The following is a 22,396-nucleotide window of genomic DNA, read 5'->3' on the forward strand; positions in this document are numbered from 1 at the left end:
AGGGCTGTGGCCAGGAGACCGATTTCCACCAGAGCCACCCTCCACGTAAACCACAGAAAAGAGTTAAACTTTTCCTCCTTGTTAAGTAGAGAGAAGCAGGCTTGTGTGCGGTGGAGGGGGGCGGAGAGGGATGTGGACAGAGGGAGGGGCGGTGTCATAACTCTTGTAGTCATAGGACTGGCCAGTTGGTAGTTACCAGTGTTCCAGACACTTCCTAATGCCAGACAAATGCCCCAAGCCCCGGCTTGTCTGGCTTCGAGATCTATTCAACCGATAGCAGCCGGGCTTCACCGGGGAAAGCCGACTTCCAGCGAGCCTCCGCGGCTAATCAAACGCAACATTGTTTTCAGAAGGAAAAATGAAAAGGTTTGTTTCAGAGTCACAGCTTTTTTTTTTTTTTTTTTAAAGAGGCACCCAAGTTGTTTTAACAAGTTGCTACAAACCTTGGGCTTCCTGAGGTGAGGCTGTCGTGCACAGTACATGTTCTGTCCCAAACTCCAAGGAGGCAGGGATCCGAAAATTAGTCATTAAAAAAAAAAAAAAGCCCCAGGCACTTCATGCCTGGAAATGATGTAAGACGCAGCCACTCCTCTGTTACAACTACAACCAAACTGCTCGGCGATCGCAGCAGCTGCTTTCCAAATGTCAGCGCCCAGCCGGGGCAAAGGGCTGCAGAGCCACCGAGCCCGAGGACTGTGCGCGCTACCTCTGTCGCCCACATTTTCTCCAGGCACTCGCAGGACCCTGGCAACAGGTAACGTGGCAACCTTGGCCTTCTAAACTGGCAAGCGGCAAGATTACAGAGAACAAAGGGATTTTTCTGAAAGCCAGCTGCATCTCCCTCGCCACCCCCACCCTTCCCTCCGCCCCTTGCCCTTCCCCCGCCTCTCAACTCAAAGTCTGAGAAAACAGAAGTATCGCTCCGGGCAGCTCCGCTCGCGCGCGCCCCCTGGTGACCAAAGCTCGGATCGTTGATGTACCTTGAACTCCGAGGCTGGGCTCCCAGGTAAGCCACGCTGGGACAGGGGACTGGCTTCCCTGGTAGCTCAGTGGTAAAAGAATCCGTCTGCCAATGCAGGGAGACGCGGGCTCGATCCCTGGATCGGGAAGATCCCCTGGCGAAAGATGTGGCAAACCCATTCCAGTATTCCTGCCTGGAAAATCCCATGGACAGAAGAGCCTGGCGAGCTGCATGCAGCCCATGGGGTCCCCAAAAGAGTAGCCCAGCGCCTACTAGGCTAAACAACAGGGGCTGCGTTGGTCTGCTCAAAAAACGCAGAGTGGAAGTCACCACTCAGAATGTCTTGCTTTTTAACTTACCACCTCAACAAAATTTTTTCCCCTTACTGAAAGGTAAGACCTGCGGGTTGAGGTTGCTGGGTTTTTTTCCCCCCTAACCAGCACCTAGGGCAGCAGTGTTTGCTTCCTTGGCAAGGTGCAAAGCTAAAACTGCTGTGGCCTTTTGGTTAGGGGGATGGCTGTGAGGATGAATAGCTGGGAAACTGAGGATTCCTGCTGGGTGGGACTTGCATTTTCCATTTGTGTCTGAATTTGTCGTTAGTTTGCAGGAGACTTTCCAGGTAGAAGCATTTCTAATTCCCATCGCTGGTTTCCGGTTGGTTGATTTGCAAGGATGACTGAAGATTTCCAAGCTGCAGGCCCAGCTTCCAGAGAACTTGCTTTGCAGCACACCGTCGTCCCCCCACCCCCACCCCTTTTATCTGTGTGTGGGGCAAACACCCACGAAAATGCCAAGGGCAGTATTTTCAACCAGCCTTCTTCCTCTCAGGCTCCTCCAAGGTCTCTGATTTGGAGAACTGCAGTTGTGAGCTCCTGGGAGCTCCCGCCCCTCACCCCACTCCTGTCTTGCTCTGGAAATGTTAACCGGAAACTAAGAAAGAGGTTCAGATCAAAGTAACTGTTCCCTTCAGAAAATTCCATTAATTAAGTAAATTAAAGGAAGTTAAATGAGGTTTGGAAGAAAGTCATTTTAGAAGGCCCAGGTCCAGGGACTGAGGTCCAAAGCCTCTAATGTGGACCTTCAATGAAGCTTGGCAACCTGTTAAACACTAGAGAAATTGAGGGTTGCCCTTTGTAAAACCAGTTGTTGCCCAAAATCAATCATTTCAAAGGAACATCTTGAAAGTAGATGGACATTTGGCTAGAGGTTGCCTTGATCATTTAATATTAACGGTTAAAAACAGAGGGCTCTGAGTAAGAATCATTTGACCGGTAACTCAGGTGAGTCACCGCCTTCATAGAACTGGGCACAAAGGTTCCAGGCAGGATGTTGAGAACGCCCGGTTTACTAATTTGCCAGGTGGGGCCGTTGCTTCTAGCAGGGAATGCCTTCAGGATTTCACGGCTCATTTTCCCACCCTCTCCAACAGGTGCTACTGAGTCATCCACGCACACAAGTGACTGCCCCGGCAGTGTCATCTGTTAGGATTAAACTTCCATTTGTTCCATGACTTTATGAAGCGATTTTTAACCACTGAATCAGATATACCACTTCCTCTAGGGCCTAGGGATTTTTTGTTTGTTTTTTTTTTCCTATTTTAATGTCTGTAACATTTTGTGTAGTTTTCAAAATTTGTACCTGCCAGGTCAGCAAGTCTTCCTGGGTTGAATGCACTGCTGACAGGAGGGGAAGGTTTGGGGCTCAAGGTCAGGGTTACAGAATGAAATAAAGTTTCCTGTTTGGGCAGCTGGTCCCCCATTTCCTCAGGCTCCAGCAGACTGAGTCTTGGAAGACAAGAAGCCTGGGAAGCCTGGGGTGAGGATGGTGTCAGGGGTGGAGGACATTTTTCTATTAAGCTCATCACCCAGCTTTCCTTTCTTGTTAGATATCACTTCTCAGCAACACTTGCCTATATTCTCTGTTAGCTGAATTTTTTTCCCCTTCCAGACTGAGACAGAGTAATTAGTTAAGGATGTAAGGATCACAAGGTCAGGCATTGTTGTCCGTTGTGTTCATGACGACTGCAGTACTTGGATCATGCGTGGGACATAGTGGAATGGTGGTAAATACTTGTTACCTGAAGGAAAGAACAGGGATGAGAAGGGACTTCCTGGAGAAGAAGAAAAAGGGACTAATAATCAGGAAAGCAAGGTCACCAGGATAGAAAGAAAAATGAATACTCAGCAAAGCCAGTCTGTGACCTTGGATGTTGTGACACAACCTCCTGTCACTGATACCCGTTTCTCTTTGGCCTTGTTGAGTGCTGGCCAAGTCCAGCTGTGACTGGCTGACTTTTGACATAGAGTTAGACTGTGAATGGCCCACCTCTATCAGCTGGAAGCAATGAGTCCTGTGGATTATCTTCTGAACTTCCTCCACCCTCTCTGCTGGGCTTTACCCAGGGGCACAAGTAGTTGGCTGTGGGAGGTGCCACACATTCACTGCCCTTGCCCCAGGCAGCTGCCTTTCCTCCTCAGCTCCTTCCACTCCTTTTACTCTTTCAGTTCAGTCCCTAAGTCCTGTCTGACTCTGTGACCCCATGGACTGCAATACGCCAGCCTTCCCTGTCCTTCACTATCTCCTGGAATCTGCTCAAACTCATGTCCATCGAGTCCGTGATACCATCCAACCACCTCATCCTCTGTCGTCCCCTTCTCCTCCTGCCCTCAGTCTTCCCCAGTGAGTCAGCTCTTCGCATCAGGTGGCCAAAGTATTGGAGCTTCAGCATCAATGAATATTCAGGGTTGATTTCCTTTAGGATTGACTGGTTTGATCTCCTTGCAGTCCAAGGGACTCTCAAGAGTCTTCTCCAACACACAGTTTATTCTTTGGCTCCTCATTATTCCTGGTCTCATTTCATGAGAACTAGTGTCACATGTACCATGGGACCTGAAAAGCAAGAGACACCACCATACAAACAGCCCAGCAGGACTCCCTGCCGTGGGGTTGTGTCTGGGCCATACAGCAGACCTCAGGGATGCCAGCCCCCGCTGGAGAGAGTGACTGATGGGCACCAAGTGGGGGTAGGGTCTCAGGCACACACTGCCCGCTGGTCTCCCTCGAAACAGTGAGCTGGCCATGCAGAGTGAGTGACCTGTCCAAACCAAGTGAGGTCAGGAGTGTCTGCCAGGCTGAGTGAAACTTGTGGTTGAATCGATCAGGAACCTCTGCTCACTGGCCAACTCTCTGGACTCGGGAGAGAAGGTGGAACTCGTGATGCTGCTGCCCTGCGGACACAGCGTCTGGTGGAAGGGCTCAGCCTGGAGCAGAAGCTTTTGCTCCAGACAAACCTGGGGAGACAGACAGGATGTGCGATGAAGCAAAGGAGCAAGAAACTGCCTCCAGCTCGCCTTCTTGCGGGCTGGAGCACGATGAGGAGGAATGATTACTTGTGTCTGCAGAGCAGGGCATGTGAGGGCCTGGTCTGTGCAGTGAGGCAGCTTATTATTCATCCGGCTCCTTTCCTCCTTCCTCCCTGGAACCCCCCTCCTCAAAGGAAAACCAGGAAAGACTGTGGGTTAAATTGTGGAATACCATCTACCAGCTCACTGGGCCCCAGAACGCCAGCGGCCCCTTACTGACTCCCAGATGACAGGATCAGCCTTCAAACGACACCTCATTATCCAGCCATGTCACTGACAGATGAGGACACAGGTCCAGAGAATTTGGCCGGGCCCCAACCTCCCCCCCCAACCCTGTCTCTCTCTGTCCACACCACACAGCAAACACCATCATCCTTTACAGTGGGGGCGTAAAGGGCCACTTACAGACTGCATTTCCATTTCCACTCTTCAGTGGGGTTTTGGTCATTGCCACCATTGAATAATATCCAAGGAACCCTCCCACACTGTTGGTGGGAATGCAAATTGGTACAGCCACTATGAAGAACAGTATGGAAGTTCCTTAAAAAACTAAAAACAGAACTGCCATTTGATCCTGCAGTCTCACTCCTGGCCATATATCCGGGGAAAGCCATTAAAAAATAAAAATACACCCCATTATTCCTCGCAGCACTTTTTAAAACAGCCAAAATACAGAAGCAACCTAAATGCCACTGACAAAAGGAATAGATAAGAAGATGTGGTGTGTGTGTGTGTATATATACACACACACACACATGTATATATATACATACACACATGTATATGTATATATACACACACACACACACATATACAATGGAATATTAGTTGTGAAAAAGAACAAAATAATGCCATTTGCAGCAACATGGATGGACCTAGATATTATTATACTAAGTGAAGTAAGTCAGTGAAAGACAGTGTCACGTGATATATAGCTTATATGTGGAATCTAATTTCTTTTTCTTTTTTTGGCCATGCCATGCAGCTTGTGGGATCTCACTTCCCTGACCAGGGATGGAACCTGGGCCCATCTGCATTGCAAGTGTCACGCGAGTGTATGTTCCTCGGTTCTTTGTCTCGTCACAACAAAGATTTGGAGCAACGGACGTTAAAGCCCTCGGCGCGTCACAGCTCTCGGGTCTTGGACAAACCGTGCTACAGCTCTTAGGCAAATCAGTGTTACAGCTCTATTTTATTTATAAGATAGGAGGAGAATCCAAGACTCGAAGAGAAGAGAGTGGAGAAGTGCGTGGGGAGGGAGAAAGAGAGAGAGAGAAAGAGAGAGAGTCCGAGAGAAAGCGCTTTGGCTCCTCCTTTTATGTTTTTCCTCCACCTGGGCCTGCCCTATGCAAATTGGGCTTAGCCAGGAGTGCTGTTTGTTCTGTTTGTTCTGCCTGAAGTCTTCACTCTGGTCCTCGGACCTTCCTTGTCTTTTAGCCACCGCCATTTTGGACTCCTTTTCCCTATTCTACCTACCTAACACAAGTACAGAGTCTTAACCACTGAACGGCCAGAGAGTTCCCTGTGGCATCTAGTTTTTAAAAAATGACACAAATGAACTTGTTTACAAAACAGAAACAGACTTAAAGACATTGAAAACAAACTTAGGGTTACTAAAGGGGAAATATGGTGGGGATACACACGTTCTCCGCCTTGGGTCTGATTAGAACCTGGGTTCTTCCCATCTAAGCCTCCTTTCTCTTCTGTTAAAGAGCTGTCCTGTACTTGGGGCCTTAAGCATCTCCACTGAACCCTCATGAGAACAGTGACTAAAAGCCCTTTTGTGAATCTCTTGGGACTTGCTTGAGACTTGTAACTTCTCAGATTGTAGAAACTGATGAGCGTGACACACCCCGGGAGCATGCGGACGCTAAGGCGTCTGTCTACTGGAAGAGGTGAAATAGTCACGCTGCAAGTAGCTGCCAGGTCAGGTTTTGGTCTCTGGTTTTCAGAACCTCTGGAGGCTTATAGTGGCTCAGTAGTAAAGAATCCACCTGCCAATGCAAGAGACACAGGAGACTCAGGTTTGATCCCTGGGTCGGAAAGAGCCCCTGGAGAAGGAAATGGAGAATTCCATTAACAGAGAAGCCTGGCAGGCTATAGCCCATGGGGTTGCAGAGTCACTGAAGGATGGTGGCCATGACTTCAGGTGCCTCGGGCATCAGAGCCTCCTGCTCCCAGGCTTGTCTGGCCCTGGATAGAACTCTGTCCCAGTCCAGCCCAGGAGGAGGGTGGTGGATAGATAGTGACTGGGCGGTGGTGGGCTTGCCCTGGTGGGCGGGCAAGGTTTCTATATCTTAAAGGAAAAGAGGAATCGAACATCAAATTCAATAGTACTTCTAACAACTTCTCTCTCTCCTTGACCGTGTGGAGTTCTGGATGTTTGTTGGTTTCTCACTGTGTGTGTTTTCACATGCTGTCCTTAGAAACATCTTTTTTTTTAAAATAATGGTGATAGATGCTAAGTCGCTTCAGTCGTATCCCACTCTTTATGACCCCATGGACTGTACCTGCGGGGCTTCTCTGTCCACGAGATTCTCCAGGCAAGAATACTGGAGTGGGTTGCCATTCCCTTCTCCAGGGGATCTTCCCGACCCAGGAATCGAACCCTCATCTTTTGTCTCCTGCATTGGCATGTGGGTTCTTTACCACTAGCGACACCTGGGAAGGGGTACTACTAATAGCGGCTTTTAACTGGCATCTTTCTACAGTGTGGAATGTTATCTTCATAAATTACAGGATGCAGTAGTCTGATGTGTCCTTGGAGATAAACACTCCATATCTGCAAGATTATGTGTGTTCTGTATGTGTTTTGAGTCATCCCTTCCATCACTCTCTTCCCCATTCTCACCCCCTACCCTCAGCTTCGATCTGACTTCAGGGGAAAAGAGATAAAAGTAACATTCTTCACCTTGGCCCACCCTAACGTGTCCTGACAGGAGAGTGGTTCTGAGCTAAGTCCAGGCCGGTGCAGCGCTCACTTGATGCAACTCAGAAGTCGACAGAACTGAACGACTAAGCAGAGCAGAGCGCAGCTCAGGACACTTACCTGAACGTTCATCTGCAAGAGCATTCTTCATTCACTAACGCTCTACCCAGGATACAGTTGGAAAATCGTTTACCAAACATAAGTTTTTATCCCACATTTCCAATCCAAGAGATAACCCAGAGAATCCATGTAAAACAAGCTTGATTTAAGAATAAACCAATGTGTGTCAGTGAACTGCAAACAGAAATACATCAAGCACTAATTTTTAAAAAAATCTAAAACAAGGGTGCATGCACACGTATAGCAGTCCCTTCACTCTTCATCTGAAACTATCACAACACTGTTAATCGGCCAACCTCCAATACGAAATAAAAAGTGTTTTTTTTTTTTTAATATTAAAAAAGTAAATAAAAGAAGCCCTGAACAGCCTCCTGGTGTAACCTTGGCTAGTAAAGGTGATTCATTTTGATTCTTTTGGATTTCTACTGTCATAGGGGAAGGATTTTTTTTTAATTAATCAATTCTTTGAAAAAAAGCAACTATGCCCACTGCAAAGCTACCAAATGAGAATTTTAAACTATTCTGTGGGTTATACGTTTGGGGCCGTGGTTAGAATGTCAAGCTCCTGTTATGGGATTGGCTGGCAGTTGCAGTTTACACCATTCATCTGTACATGGCTGAAGTGCAGGAATGCGGAAACCCTGGAGGAAACCACCAGAGCTGGTCTTTGGATCAAATTTAACTACCAATAATGAGTTAGGAAATTGATCCCAGTGAAGGGAAAGCATCTTAATGGCCACCGCTCAAAGGTTCAGCCCCTTTCAGTTGCTGATAACCTTGTCACGTCTCCAGATAAAAGGCAGTCTTGTCACCCCCAGGCACCTGGCTGCGAGGTAATAAAACGGTTACCTTATCTTCTAAGGGTGGGGTTAGTCCAACCTCAGCCCGAAGTAATTACAGTAAACTGAAATTGCCTGTCATTTACAAAAAAGGGGGAGGGAAAGGCCTAAGTCGGAGGAGATGTTTGTCTCACCCTCCCTGGATTTTAAAAAAAGAAAGGGAACAAAACAGCCAAAAGTCTTCCAGGGAGTTAAGAAAAACAGCCCGGCGTGGCTGCCGGCTCCTGGGGGGTCAGGATGGCTGCCGGCTCAGGTCCCCGTGAAGACCTGAAAAAGAGGCTCAAGCTGATGAAAATCCGAGCAATCTTCTTAGGAGCCGTCCTTTCTAAATGTAAATGCCTGAGAGACAGAGCCCTGCCAGGGAGGGGAGGAAGTCCCAGCCACGCTGAGTGACTCATCCAGTGCTGTTAGCTCCGGCAGTTGGATAAAAAGTTCCAGGGAAAGCAGCAGCAAATCTACTTTAAATACTAGCACAGAAAGGAAATTCCTCTCTTTCAGGCCGAATGCTGTCCACACAAAAGAGCTCCTGTCGACATCTCATTTACAGTCCCCCCCAGGACACCGACAGGACCATTTCAATAAACCCGGCTCAGAAACACCTATTGTTCAAAATCTTCAACTAGCCACAGGCTACCACCCCTCCCTATTGTTTTGTAAAAGAAAAGATTTAGAAGGAGCCAGATTGGGACTCTGGAAAGCCCTGAAAAGTGGAAGGAAAAAAAGCCCCTTTGACCTGATGCTGTCGGAGAGCGTGCGTGAAGAATAAAGTTAATGGATTTTCATTTTTTACAAGAAGTGCATAAGCAACGCCTGCTCCCTTCCTGAATTAGCGATCGGGGGTTCTAAAACTGCTGCCAACTTTGTAAAGCAGTTAGCTCCTGCCAACGGTTTGCTACATGAAAAGTCAGAGGCTATACTTACCCTGTTCTCAGTCTTAGAAAAGCTGGTGGCAGCCACAGCAAAGAACCAGGTGAGACTTTGATCTGGGTTACTTCCTGGGGATGTGAGCTTGCCTGTTCTTTCTAAGTAGAATTTTGAGGCTCGCTGCAGAGCTCCCCCAGGAATGATTTCTTCCTTTAAAGTGCCACCATTTTGCTCCCTCTTTTAGTAAAACTTGACCGTTTTCTGGAGTTACATAATTTCATCTTTAGAAGGTTTTTCTTCAGATAGAACTCAAATGATTTTCTTTAGGTAGACCTCAAATGAAGGGCTACACTTGTATTGACCAAACAAAATGGGCTTTTTTTTTTTTTTATCCCAAACACCCTTTACCCTCCAGGTAGATTCTTCAAGCTAACATCCCCCATCTTAGCCAGACACGTTTTCATACAAGTTCAAGCCACAACCTCTTAATTCCTTTGGGTCCTAACCCTCCTCTCTCTTAAATCCTTCTGGAATCTTTCCACCTCCTACAATCCTCCTTTCTGCTTTCCTGGATCCTGTTATCTCCTCTCTGGAGGATGACAGCCAAAATTCCTACCTCGAGGTGCCTCAGACTACCAGGTGTGACTTATTAATGGGTCATGAGTCAATTGAGGTGGGTCCTGCAGTTTCACCATTAAAAAAAGAAAGAAAAAAAAATGGAGTGGATTAGAAAACTTAAGAGTGCATCAAACAAAGGCAGTCAGTTCGGTTTTGTGGGTACATCCCGGGTTAGCACGTAAAATGTATCTTGTTTGTCCAAAGAGCTTGAGAAATATTTTTTCTAATCAGTCTCACTGAGTCTGTCTGCTCCTCGCCTCCAAACTACTGTACGTGCTCCGAGCAGCAGCGGGAGATTCTGAATGGATCCAGCTTGACAGTTCTGCCCTCGGGATAAAGAGCAGCGTCCAGGGCTTGGGACTTTAGCTTCTCATCTTTAAGGTCTCAGAACTCCACATCCCCTTGACAGCTTTTACCTTTAGATGTTCGAGCCTCGAGCTCCCTGGCCTCTGCAGATGGAATTTCCCTGCAGGAACTTGCTGCTCTCTTTCTCCTTCATGTACCAGCTGGGGTGTCACCTCTTACATGAAGGCTTCCGGAAGTCCTCCTAAATGCCTTCTCTTAGTTCTCATAAGAACACCTCACTTTTTATCTGACAGAGCACTTACTACATCATGATTATCTTCAGTTCTTTACTGGACTTTAGGTTCCAAGGGGGTATCCCGTAAATATTTGGAGGGGGGTAAATATTGTTCATAGAATGTGTCACATCTTAGTTCACATTTTTTTTCCTACAAACCCATTTGGATAGTTATTATAATGTATAATATCTATTTCTCAAGGCCTTAGTTTTCATTCTTTGACACTGAAGTCTCTTGTTCATTTGCTCTTGAAACACAACCTAATTAATTTCTAAATTCACTGGACTCCTTTTAAAAATCAAAATGTTAATAAAACACGGGGGAAGCTGTTGGCCTTTTGGCTGGTCACTCACCCTCTCTGAGTCCCAGATCGTGAGGAGCAGAGCTCCATGATCTCTAAGATCTCTTCCCTTGAACTTTCTGAGGACCAGAGAGGTTAAGTAACTTTCCCAAAGTCATATGGCTCTCTGGTAGAAGGGTACTGTTTGTCTTTCAGTAGATTTTTAACAGCATGCAGCAAGCAAACCATTTACCCAGAAACCAGTAGCGCCCCTAACATGTGTGCCTGAAAGAATCAATAAAAATAAAGAAAAAGAGGGCTTAAAAAAAACAAAACCCAATAGCATTCATAACAGATTCCTGCCCAGGCAGGTTCCAGCATTTCTAAAAGCAGCTTTGCTCTTGTTTGCTATTAGATACAGAAACGTTCAGATTTCCTTTTAAGAATTGAAAGTGCAGGGGCTTCCCTGGTGACCCAGTGGCTAAGACTCTGTGCTCCCAATGCAGGGGGCCTGGGTTTGACCCTTGGTCAGAGAACTAGATGCCACATACCACAATTGAGACCCAGTGTAGCCAAATAAATATTAAAAAAGTGAAAGTGCAAAATTAAACTCTTGTTCATCCTGACCCCTTGCAGGGGCTGCTTCAAAGAGGACAGACAGAGCCTTTCTGAACGTGCCAACGTGAGCATTCTAGTGGCTTTTCTAGAGCTGAAGCCCCCGTGTCCTGACCTGATGTAACTCTGAGGACCAAAGCTGTAAACCAAAGCTGTAACTCACCAGGTTGAGATTCAGCCTCAGTTCCTGTGCCCGGTTCCCCATTCCTCCCAACCAGAACTACCCCACAGACCTGGCTCTCAAGGATATACTTGTGTTCTTTCCTCAGTTACAGAGCTGGGGGGTTAGACCTGCAGAAAGTCAACAAACCAGAAATACACCCCTTTAGGGAAAAAAAGAAAACAATGATAATTCTTCCCCTCACCCATGTTATGTGCCATGTTTGACTCTAACTCAACCTATATATTTATGTGTTGCTTTTTCCCCCTCTAAACGGACTGGCAGTAGCTTGCCTTCATTTGACAGAAAATTTGAAGTCACTTTCGACTGCAACTCTAGATAAACACATTCAGCACTAAGTCATGATAACCAAGTGGTGGTCTGTGGATGATTCTTACTTTATTCTTTGGGCTTCTCGGAATTTTCCAATTAAAAAAAAAAACAAAACAGTGAACAGGCATTACTACTATAATCACAAAAAAGTACAAATGTCAGAATGAAAATTAGGTACGCTAATATTTCTTCACTGCTGAGGCCTGATTAAATAGTTTTACTATATGTGGTTTTGTCTATTTTGTCTTTTTTTAAACCATTTGTTTTTTGAAGGAAATTTTATACAATTGCCACATTAAAAAAATAATGAAAACCTCTTAACATTATTATTTTACTCATATTTTAAAAGTAAGGAACATGTACCTGTGAGACAGCCAAACACTGGCATATAATTCCTCTTCCACCTGGCTGCAGTGTATATCAGGCTTTCCAGCTGGCGATTGTTGTAAAGAACCCGCCTGCCAGTGCAGGAGACGAAGGAAACCTGGCTTTGATCCCTGGGTGGGTAAGATACCCTGGTGGAGGGCATGGAAGATTTCCATTGACAGAGGAGCCTGGCAGGCTACAGCCCATGGGTCGCAGAGTCGGACTTAACTGAGGCATGTATGCACACAGTGTATATTTTTAGCCTCTCCCGACATCTTCACAACTAACAACTTTTTGGCCACCCCAACATTCAGAATTCCATCTTTTTTCATGCCTTTATACCTGTGGCAGGTGTTGTTTGCTTTCTTTTAACCACCCTCCTTGCTAACTAGGCATGCATGACTTTTCAGGGAGGTAGACCCCTCCCTAGATGTGAAGGCTCAATCTTCGCTGTTCTGCAAGATGAAGGATGAGAAGGGAATTCTCTTGCAAGTGCTTTGTTGAAAGTTAACCTCCTTTTTTTTTTAACAGTGACACAAGTCAGTGACATCCCTTTTCTTCCGCTGGACATTGTCATCAGTGAGAGACACCTTGAACTGTGGCTGCCATCTGGGGACCACAAGGAGTCTCTGCTCCAGAAGACAGAAGATGGCAAGAAGCTGGTTTTGTATATTCATTGGCTGCCCTGCCTCTAGACTTGCTGTGATCGGAGAAAATGAATGCCTTTAACATCTGAGTCACTCTAATTTTACTCCCTTTTATTGATTTACTAATTGATCTGTTTGCCTGGCACTTAGGCAGTGACTTAACAGATGCTAAGCATCCTTCCTGGCTTGGGAAACTGTTCATGCTTCAGGATTCACTTCCTTTGTGTTCCGTGAGCACCTCCTACCTATCTTTCCTGTAGAACTCATCACGCTCTGCTTGTTCCGATCCTGTGCTGATGCTTTGGGATGAGAGCAGGGAGAAATTAGTGATAAAGTAGGTCTTTGTTTCCTGCTCCACTCACATGTTGGCGTAAATGATTTTGTTTGGCAAATGCGATGACACAAGAGATCACCAAATCAGGTCATCTCTATTTCAGAGATGTGCTCAGCTGCAGTGGCCCAGCTTCCTCTAGTGGTGCTTAAAGATGACCAGAGCTGGTCCAATCCTGACTTGCCAGTTACTGGATGAAGGACTTCAGATGACTCATCTCTCACCCCATTTCCTTATCCATTGAGTTAGGGTGATGGCATCGATGACCTCACAGTGTCATGAGACAGATGATGTAGTTTTTTTTTCCCTCCATTTATTTGGGGGCACCAAGTCTTAGTTACAGCATGCATAATCCAGTGCCTTGACCAGGGTTTGAACCCAGCACCCCTGCATTAAAGAACATGGAGTCTAACCCACTGGACCACCCAGGGGAATCCCAATGATATAGTTGATATCAAGAAAGAGGATTTGGTGTGGCACTAACATCTCAGACATAGGAAAAGTGATAGTCGCTCAGTTGTGTCCGACTCTTTTTCAACCCAGTGGACTGTAGCCCGCCATGATCCTCCATCCATGGAATTGTCCAGGCAAGAAATACTGGAGTGGGTAGCCATTTCTTCCTCCAGGGGATTGTCCCAACCCAGGAATCAAACCTGGGTCTCCTCCACTGCAGGCAGATGTTTTACCTTCTAAGCCACCAGGGAAGCCCCACAAACACAGGAAGGAGGCTCTTTCTTCTTTCCTTCTATGTTATTTGATACAACACAATTCCAGTATTGCAAAAACCATCTTGAAACTTCCCTGAGGAGGTTTTACTGGAGCAGGGAGATCCTACCCTTTTCAGATGTTGGGGTTTCTCCAGCATAAAGAGTCCTACGTGGACATCCCAAGTGCGAGAGGGCACACTTCCAGACGGCTGTCCCTAGTGCTCACTGTTAAACTTTCTTCTAGTCCCTCTGGTCTCAGCTCATAAATCCTCTCTTTAGAGAGGCCTTCCTTTACCACTCAGCTTTGAGCAGCCCCATGCTCTGCCCTCCCAGCCCTGGAGCCATCCACTGAGAGGAGGAGATGCAGAGAGAAAATAAAAATGTCCTGTGAAAGTCTTGCATCTTCGCTAAGCTCGAGCCCTCCCCTCTGGTGGGGGCTTGTGGCCTGCCTGGTCCATTTTTATCAGCTTTGCCCCACTGCGCCCCATTCCCAAGTGGGCTCCCCAGGTGGTGCAGTGGTAGAGAACCCACCTGCCAATGACCAGCGAAGGAGACCCAAAAGACTCAGGTTTGATCCTTGGGTTGGGAAGATCCCCTGGAAAAGGAAAAGGCAATCCACTCCAGCATTCTTGCCTGGAGAATTCCATGGACAGAGGAGACTTGTGGGCTACAGTCCATGGGCTCACAAAGAGTTAGACACAACTGAGCACACACACACACACATATGCCCCATTTCCACCCTCTGAAGCTTCTACCTCCTGAAATCACATGGATGACTGGCCCCGGCCTCTGTTGTCTCCTACCTTGGAAAATGCAGACATTGCAATGAATTTCTGAGGTCTTGCAGGATGGATCCCCATCAGTGATTAAAACTTTTTTCCTACTTTCTATATTACCACTCAGTTCGTAAAAGACGAAAACAGACAAACCAAAGACATTTTCAAGTATGTTTTCGTTTGCGCTCATGGTCAACATGATTGACTTCCAGCTAGAGAGGATTGGAGGGCAGGATGTGCATGGGACCAGCTCACTTTAAGTTCAAGTGCTTGAGAATTTAAAAGCACAGACCCTCTCCAAGCTCTACTTAAGGCTAGTCAACTAAATTTCCCTAGTTTGCCATAGTAATTAGGTAGGATACTAGTCCTAAGATGATGCACTTAAATTACTAAAAACCTATCAAACAGACAACAATAACTTTATCTGCTTTCAATGCCTGAGAAGCAATCGTGCATGACATCTCAGAATATGTTTGGGAGGCAGGCCTAAGGAAGGCTATTTAATCTGTTCAATCATCAGTTGTTGTTGTCTTAACTATGTGAAATAAAGATAGTAACCCTTGCAGGGTTGTCGGGAGGATGAAATGAAGTAATATTTGAGAAATGCTAAGAATCTTGCCTGACACATAGTAAGTGCTCAATTAATAGTATACGGCTTCCTAGGTGGCCCAGTGGTGAGAATCTGCCTGCAATGCAGGAGATGTGAGTTCTATCACTGGGTTGGAAAGATCACTTGGAGTAAGAAATGGCAACCCTCTCCAGTATGCTTGTCTAGGAAATCCCATGGACAGAGGAGCCTGGCAGGCTATAGTCCATTGGATTTCAAAGAGTTGGACACGACTTATTGACTAAACAACAACAACATCAACTGTTTCAAAATGGAAATCTGTCTTGTCTTAGCAGCTAGTAAGCCGGCAGTACCGCTGCTCCTGCGTAGAAGGCCTGCGAAACTCTGAAGCTATACTTGAACACAGATGTGGTCCAATGACGCCATCTCATCTCCTTGGCAACCAGATGTCTCAGTTGTCTAATCTGGTGCCAGGTAGGTGGTAGGTGACAAAACAAACTGAATCTTAGGTTAAAACTCTGTCATTCAATACATCCACCATCTGTTGCTCCTATTACAGATACACACAAAAATTCTGATTTCATGTGACCTTTATATTCACAGTTTTAGTGAGAAAAGTACAAACACTGACCACATCAGACGCGTTTTTATTTTTAGTTACTCCCCAGATGTTTACCTGAGCTAAAAATAAGCAAAACAACCAAAGCTTTTCTACTAAACATGTCTCGAAGGCTCTCATTTTAGTCCGTTTTCCTATTGCTCACCTAAGAGGGATTAGGAAGTATGTTGTCAAAAAAATTTTTTTGAGCTTAAGAGAATGGTTGCTCGTGCTTTGTGGCTCAGTCATGTCCAACTCTTTTCTACCCCATCGACTGCAGCCCTCCAGGCTCCTCTGGCCACAGGATTCTCCAGGCAAGAATACCGCAGTGGGTTGCCGTTTTCTTCTCTAGGGGACCTTTCCCTCCCAGGAATTGCATCCATGTCGCTTGCGTTGTGTACAGGTGGCTTCTTTACCACCGAGCCACCAGGGAAGCGGAACGTGGAAATGGTTGAAAGAGAATGGTTGGCAGCACTTTGTCAGTGATACTGGATATAAAATGAACACAAGCATTCGGCAGAAAGGAGTAACGGAAGCAGTGTTGGCTGAAAGGGCCCAGTGCCTGGTACACTTAGGAAGTATGAATTAATGAAGTATGAATTTAAGTATGAATGGAGCCAAAGTCCTTGGAATTCCAGGTCCATCAATGAGTAGGTCTGTGATCTAGGGCAATGTACATCACTGCTTCATGTTCTTTTTAACGACAATCTGTAGAACAGGACAATAACTATAAAATGACTGTTAGAGTGAACGCCGAGGAGGCGGAGCTTGTAAAAGCCCTTTGGTAATTGCAAAGGTTCTGGGCTGAGGTTACAGTAGAAGGAGCACAGGTCATAGTACTAACAGTTACTTTTTTGGCAGCCAGCTGAGTAATGTTTCCAAACTGTATTTCTTCCTGGAGCAGCATAAACTCAACTGGCCTTTGACTGAAACGGAGTTGGGATTCTGCAGATACCAGAAGTTGGGATTCTGCAGATACCAGAAGGTGTTCTATAAAATTTGCACAAAATTGCAAGTCTCAGCCAAGTAAGATGGGGAAAATGCTATAAAAATTAATAGGGCCAAAGGGAATGGTCTCTAATCACTTAGTCACAAACGTCTCCTCTCCACGGCCCCCCAAACACTCATAATATTTGATGTAAAAATAACACGGCAACAAATAGGCATAATGAAAAGGAACGGTTCTTCCAACACAGCTCAGGTTGAAGCTAAGTAGATTTTTAAGAGTGATTGGAGTCACACATATCTTGGAGAGGAGATAGAATATAACTTTTTAAAATGATGCACACATACAGTTGTTAATTTCAGTGGTTTTTGGGTCCATGAAGAAGAGATTTGGGACTGGTTGGTCTAATGTTACCCCTGTAAGGGCCTGTTTGGGGTCTCTATTTTCTTGGCTAGAAGTTTTCCTCTAGAGAGAGTTCAGAAGCTTTGAATAACTAGGCTCTCGAAGGACCTGGTTCGAATGTGGAGCAAGGAAGAAAGCAGAGTCACAGGCAGATCATCTGCTGGGGGACTGGCCTTGGAAATATCCAGGGGAGGAGAGAAAACATCCGAGGGAGATTTTGGCCAGTGGAGGAGTTTGGGGGAGACATAAAAAGTCTGGGCACTTGGAAAGGGAGGCAATGGGCAAGGCGAGGGCAAGAAAATATTTTTCATTGCTTTGTCTGGGGCAGAGGCAGCCCTGAGCTTAACCGTGAAGCAGGTCAAATTTCATGTGCTTTTCTCTCCCGAGGCCACTGGAGACCCACCACTGCCATGCTCTTCCCCTGCTCACTCAATTCCAAATTTACCAGGCTGCCCCAGTTCCTGAAGTATTTGCTCCTTGGAAGATAAAAATCTAGTGAGTCCAATAAACTAATGCACTGGAGGATGGCAAGGATTGCATTTTTAAAAGAATTCTTGCAAACAGATCCTTCCTCCAGAGTAATAAATATGTGTTTAAATAGAGGGCGTCTGTAAAGTCTGCCTAAATTCCAAGTAAGGTCTAAATTGGGAATTTCTGACAGTTAATAGACCTACACCAGCAGTAAACGCCTTTCAGTGACTCTCAAATCATAATTAAGCCTGGAAGGAGAAGAACTGTTATAGGCATAGAATTGTGCTAAGTACCTTTTACATACGATCATCATTCCTTTTTTATGGGCTTTCCAGGTAACGCAGTGGGAAAGAATCCACCTGCTAATGCAGGAGACGCAAGAGACTCGGGTTCGATCTTTGGGTCAGGAAGATCCCCTGAAGCAGGAAGTGGCAACCCACTCCAGTATTCTTGCCTGGGAAATCCCATGGACAGAGGAGCCTGGCGGGCTACAGTCCATGGGGTCTCAAAGAGTTGAACACAACTGAACACACACACACACACACACACACACACACACCCCATTAGTTTTCACAGGTTTGGAGACCCTGGTGAACTTCAGAGAGGCTGGTAACCTGCCTGCAGCCAATATCATACTCCAAAGGTGGCTAAAACAATATTGTCCATCTAACATGGTCTTCTAGAACAGGATCAGGAAACTTTTCTATAAAGAGCTGTACGGTGAATATTTTTGGCTTTGCAGACCACATAGTATCTGTCCCAGACCACATAGTATCTGTCCCAAACACTCAACTTTGACTCTGTGGCAAAGCCACAGACAAGATATAAACACACGGACATGGCTGCCTTGGAGAGGTGAGCCTGGTTTGGTCCAACAGTCATAATTTGCCAACCCTACTCTAGAACTCTGCCACTTCCCATCATGCGGTGGAGTCTAATACCCCTCCCCTTGAACTTGGGGAAGTGTGTGATTTGCTTGTGACCAACAGAGTATGAAGGAAGTGAGAGTGCATGCCTCCAAGGCCGCATCAGAGAAGGTGATGCTGCGTCTCCCTTTGTCCCTGGGCCATCTGCCTGCTTGGAGCCCTGAGCCGCCACAGAAGCATCCCGTTGTCCCGAGGCCGCCATGCTGAAAGGAAGCCCAAGTCAGCCACGTGGAAAGACCATATGAAGAAGCCTTGAGACTCTAAGAAGAGGGGGAGATCCTCAGCCAGCCTCCAGTGTTCCAGCCCTCCACCCACCCAGCTGCAAGCTGGGGAGAGACCTTGGGCCAGAACGACCCAACTGAAGCTCTTTACAAATTCCTGCCCACTAGAAACAGAGAAATATTAAAACTTGGAAGGCACTAAACAAAAAAAACTCAGAACCTTGTCCCCAAACTAGTGAGTGGAAGATATGAGATTCAAACTTAGGTTTGCTTGACCCCAACCACGAGTCTGTTCTATTACATGATTCCAACAGCAGCCTTTTTAAAAATATGGTGCTAAAATATACATAACATAAAAGGTACCGTGTTCCATTTTTAAGTGTATAGTTCAGTAACTACATTCACACTGTTGTGCAACCAATCTCCAGGCCCTCTTCATCTTGCAAAACTGAAACTCTTTACATTAAATGAGAACTTCCCCTTCCCCCTCCCCAGCCCCGGCAATCACCCTTCTACTTTCTGTCTCTGAATTTAACGACTAGGTCTCTCATGTAAGTGGGATCATATAGTGTTTGTCCTTTTTGTGATGGGCATATTTCACTTAGTATAAACATATATTTTTATATATAGGGACTTCCCAGTTGGCGCTAGTGGTAAAGAACCCACCTGCCGCTGCAGGAGACACAGGAGATGTGGGTTCGATTCCTGGGTCAGGAAGATCCCCTGGAGGAGGAGATGGCAACCCACTGCAGTATTCTTGCCTGGAAAACTCCATGGACAGAGGAGCCTGGTGGTCTGCAGTCCAGGGGATCACAGAGAGTCAGATGTGACTGAGCACACACATGGGTTATACTTAAGCACTCAGGTATATTTAATTTTTTAAGCCCATGTTGGGTAGTGAGTCTGACCAGTGAGTAGTAAAGATCTGTCAGGGGAAAATGTCAGCGATCCCAGGTGTTATGAGTCACAGATGCGAGGTCCCAGGAGGGACTTTGCAACAGCAGTCACTCTGATGGTGACAGTTCATAGAGTCCTGCCTCTGAAGGCTTCCTTTGAAGAAAGAGGAACCCATGAATCAAGAATAAGATAAGACTGTTTGGTTTATTTCAACTTGTGGGCTGTTTGACTTCCTTCTCAGAGCCATGCCTCGAGGATGAAATCATTTTCTGCCACACAGGCCGTGCAGAAGGCCGTCACACACGAGCCTCACTGTCTGCTCCTTTACTTCCTCTGGGTCCAGGGCGCGTATGGACTTGGTGCAGTGCCTGTGCCTTGCTGTAAACTGTGTATGCAGCAAGTCTTCTGCAGGGAACCGGCTCTTGGGAGAGTGAGCCTTCAATGCTGCTTCGTGCTTATAGAGACTAAGACCCAGCCTGTGGGGGCTTCTTGGACCTCCTTTCCCTTCCTCCCATCTCTGTCCTAGGACCAAGAGGCAGGCCTAGGCTGAGGGGCCACACTGTGACCATCCCAGCTTGACCTTCCCCTCCCCACACCTGCCTTAACTGCGCGGAGCCCACCTGTTACACGGAGAGAGGGGACGGAAGTGAACTTTATGTACGAGTCTCCCAGGCCTGCAGTCCGCGGTTATGAGCTGAGGGTGTGCTCCCCCAAATTCAACTGTTGAAGTCCTTACTCTTAGGACCTCAAAAGGCAACTGTGTTTGGAGATACGGCCTTTAAAGAGGAACTTCCCTGGTCGTCTACTAGTTAGGGCTTAGCCTTCTAATGAAGGGATGCAGACTTGATCCCTGGTCAGGGAACTAAGATCCCACATGCTTCTTGGGCAAATAAAACAAACAATATTGTAACAAATTCAAAAAAGACTTAAAAAAAAAAAAAAAAGGCCTTTAAAGAAGTGATTAGGTCAGATGAGAGTGAGCTGGAATCCAATAGGATTGGGTCCTAATAATAAGAGAGAGGTGCCGGGGAGTGTGCTCACAGAGGAAGGGCCACCTGAGGACGAGGGAGCAGACAGCAGTCTGCAAGCCGACAAGAGGGGCTCCAGGACACACAGCCTGCTCACGCCCTGCCCTCAGACTTCCAGGCCCCAGCACTGTGAGGAAGTGTATTTCTGTATTTCTGTTGTCTGAGCCGGCCAGTCTGGTAGTTTTACAGCAGCCCGAGCAAGCGAATGCACCGACAGAAAGTTCACAGCCTGGAGGCTGGGACTTCAGCCCAGGAAAGCTCTGCAGGTCATCCTGGGAAACTCAAAAGGCAAGAAAACTTTGAGTACAATTCCTCTTTCTGCATCTCTCCCAAGCGCCTGCTGGCAGGTTTGGGAGGTGGTGCTGGAGGCTGAGGCTGGGGTGAGGCCCAGCGAGGAACCTGGCGGCTCCCAGCCTAGAGGGAGCACCCTAGCTCTAGGTTCTAGAAAGTCTGGCAAATGTGGGGAGAGATTTATAGGTGTTTGGGGCCTAGTCTAAGAGGCACTTTGCTAACTCCCTTGGGGCTCCTGCCTTCCTTCCCCCATCCCCCCGCCAAGACTCCCCCTTTCTCTATCTCTGCAAGATGGCTTGATTACCAGGAGTGTCTGAAGGCAGGGCTGCATCATGCAAATCCTGACTCGGTTTTGGTTTCAGTGCTTCTTTGGTGGGAAGGGTGCTGTGCTTTAAGAGGGCATGCAGCTGTCAGGTGGCTAGGGTGCTGGACAGAATGAAGGCCTCTGATGATGTCCAAGTCCTAATCTTCAAAATCTGTGTACACTCCTTCCTTGGCAAAGGGGACTTTCGTGTGTGATTAAGTTGTGAAAGTGTCAGTCGCTTAGTCGTGTCCGACTCTTTGTGACCCCATGGACTGTAGCCTGTCAGGCTCCACTGTCCATGGTATTCTCCAGGCAAGAACACCAGAGTGGGTTGAGTTAAGGGTCTTAAAATGGAATGATTACTTTGGATTATCAAGGTAGGCTTCCTTGGGGTAGGTCAATGAAATCACAAGGACTTCTAGGAGGGAGGCAGGAGGGTCAGACTCAGAGAAGAGGTGGTTCCAGAAGCAGAGAGGGGTGTGTGTGTGTGTGTAAGAGAGAGAGGTTTGAAGATGCTACTCCACTGCTGTTTTTGAGGACCCAGGAGGAAGGGGTGACAAGCCAAGGAGTGCAGGCAATTTTCTGGAAGCTGGAAGAGGCAAGAAGTTGGATTCTCCCCTGGAAGCTCCATAATGGAGAGGCCCTTGAGGACCCCTTTTAGACTTCTGATTTCCCAAACTGTAAGATGACTAGTGTTGTCTTCAGTCCCTAAATGTGTGGTAATAATGTTACAACAGAAATAAGAAACCAATACAGGTGGTAAGGATGAACAGCTGCTATCACAATTAAACAGGCAGAGACAGGTGCCCAGAAATGTAATCACAAAGTTAAAGCTTCCATCCCTTAAAACAGTGGTTTTCAAAGGTGGTCCCCCAAACAGCAGAGTCAGCAGCACCAGGAACCTGTGGGTCAAGTTCCCAGGCCTCACCCAGACCCAGGATTCAGAAGCTTTGGGTGGGGGGAGCTGGCAATCTGTGTTTTAAAAAGCCCTTCGAGTGATTCTGGTGCAAGCTGAGGTTCACCTACAAAATGAATGACATTGGCTAGCTCTTCAGGGATGAGGGGCACCTGTGTTTCCTTGGATGTGTGTGTGTGTGCCTAGTGAACCTACAATTAAACTAGTTATGTCGTGGTTTATGTTGGCTTGGGATCCGGAAATGATAGGCAATCTAGGCTCCAAGATGGGCTCTGAAGGGGGAACGTGGTGGTGGGGAGGGCTAGAATTCAGTCTCCCTGTGTCTATGGGTTCCCAACC

At 46.7% G+C, this 22,396-nt stretch overlaps 1 protein-coding gene and 1 long non-coding RNA gene across 20 annotated transcripts in view; one reads left to right on the forward strand and one right to left on the reverse strand.

The window, feature by feature from the left end:
* DLGAP1 (DLG associated protein 1) overlaps window positions 1-22,396 on the reverse strand; it is a 784,377-nt gene that overhangs the window by 60,918 nt on the left and 701,063 nt on the right. The gene's annotated exons all lie outside the window — the stretch shown is intronic.
* LOC133237623 (uncharacterized) lies at window positions 375-18,233 on the forward strand. Its single transcript, XR_009733273.1, has 3 exons — window positions 375-1,353; window positions 1,562-9,181; window positions 12,560-18,233. It is a non-coding gene; the product is annotated as an uncharacterized LOC133237623 (long non-coding RNA).

The sequence above is a fragment of the Bos javanicus genome, chromosome 24 (assembly GCF_032452875.1).
Source record: "Bos javanicus breed banteng chromosome 24, ARS-OSU_banteng_1.0, whole genome shotgun sequence".
Lineage (NCBI taxonomy): Eukaryota > Metazoa > Chordata > Mammalia > Artiodactyla > Bovidae > Bos > Bos javanicus.